This window comes from Balaenoptera ricei, chromosome X (assembly GCF_028023285.1).
Source record: "Balaenoptera ricei isolate mBalRic1 chromosome X, mBalRic1.hap2, whole genome shotgun sequence".
NCBI lineage: Eukaryota > Metazoa > Chordata > Mammalia > Artiodactyla > Balaenopteridae > Balaenoptera > Balaenoptera ricei.
Window position 1 is genome coordinate 119,230,758 of NC_082660.1, and position 1,038 is coordinate 119,231,795.

The 1,038-nt window shown below is 38.5% G+C and overlaps 1 non-coding gene across 1 annotated transcript; it reads left to right on the plus strand.

The window, feature by feature from the left end:
- Nucleotides 1-623: 623 nt before the first annotated feature.
- On the plus strand, nt 624-730 carry LOC132358087 (U6 spliceosomal RNA). The gene has a single exon (XR_009500440.1). It is a non-coding gene; the product is annotated as a U6 spliceosomal RNA (small nuclear RNA).
- Nucleotides 731-1,038: the final 308 nt, after the last annotated feature.

Below are 1,038 nucleotides of genomic sequence, written 5' to 3' on the forward strand. Positions count from 1 at the left end.
GTTAGTTTCAGGTGTACGGCAAAGTGAATCCGTTATACGTATATATATATCCACTCTTTTTTAGATTCTTTTCCCATATAGGCCATTACAGAGTATCGAGTAACATTCCCTGTGCTATATAGAGTAGGTCCTTATTAGTTACCTACTTTATATATAGTAGTGTATATATGTCAATCCCAATCTTCCAATTTTAATTTTTAAAAAATTACTGAGGCCAGCTTAGCTGGGTTAAGGGCTGAGCTGGAAGGGACCGAGCCTCTGTTAAAACCTGTGGTGCCTCACACCAGTACAGATTGGGGTTCTGTTATCATGGAAAACGTGGTGGTGGTAGGCAATCAATGGTGTCTACAACATGTCCCAGGATATATTCAGACATTTTAAAATGTGGAATGAATAGATAACACCCAGATGTACTTGTGCGATTATAGATAAAATAGTTAGATACTAGCTAGCAGTGGAATAAAACTATTAAAATCCAAACCCACTGGAAAAACTAAACTAGTACAGTAGTCTACTTGGTGGGCACTATCATGGATGAAAAGTGGAGCTGACCTCAAAATGCTAGAAACAAATTACCACATATTTCATCCATTCAACAAAGATCGGATCAAAAAGGGAAGGGCGCGCTCGCTTCAGCAGCACATATACTAAAATTGGAACAATACAGAGAAGATTAGCATGGCCCCTGTGCAAGGATGACACACAAATTTGTGAAGCATTCCATATTTTTAAGCAACCTAAATGTCCATCTATGGATGAATGGATAAAGAAGATGTGGCACATACATACAATGGAATATTACTCAGCCATAAAAATGAATGAAATTGAGTTATTTGTATTGAGGTGGATGGACCTAGAGTCTGTCATACAGAGTGAAGTAAGTCAGAAAGAGAAAAACAAATACCATATGCTAACGCATATATATGGAATCTAAGAAAATGGTACTGATGAACCTAGTGGCAGGGCAGGAATAAAAACGCAGATGTAGAGAACGGACTTGAGGACACAAGGTGGGAAGGGGAAGCTGGGATGAAGTGA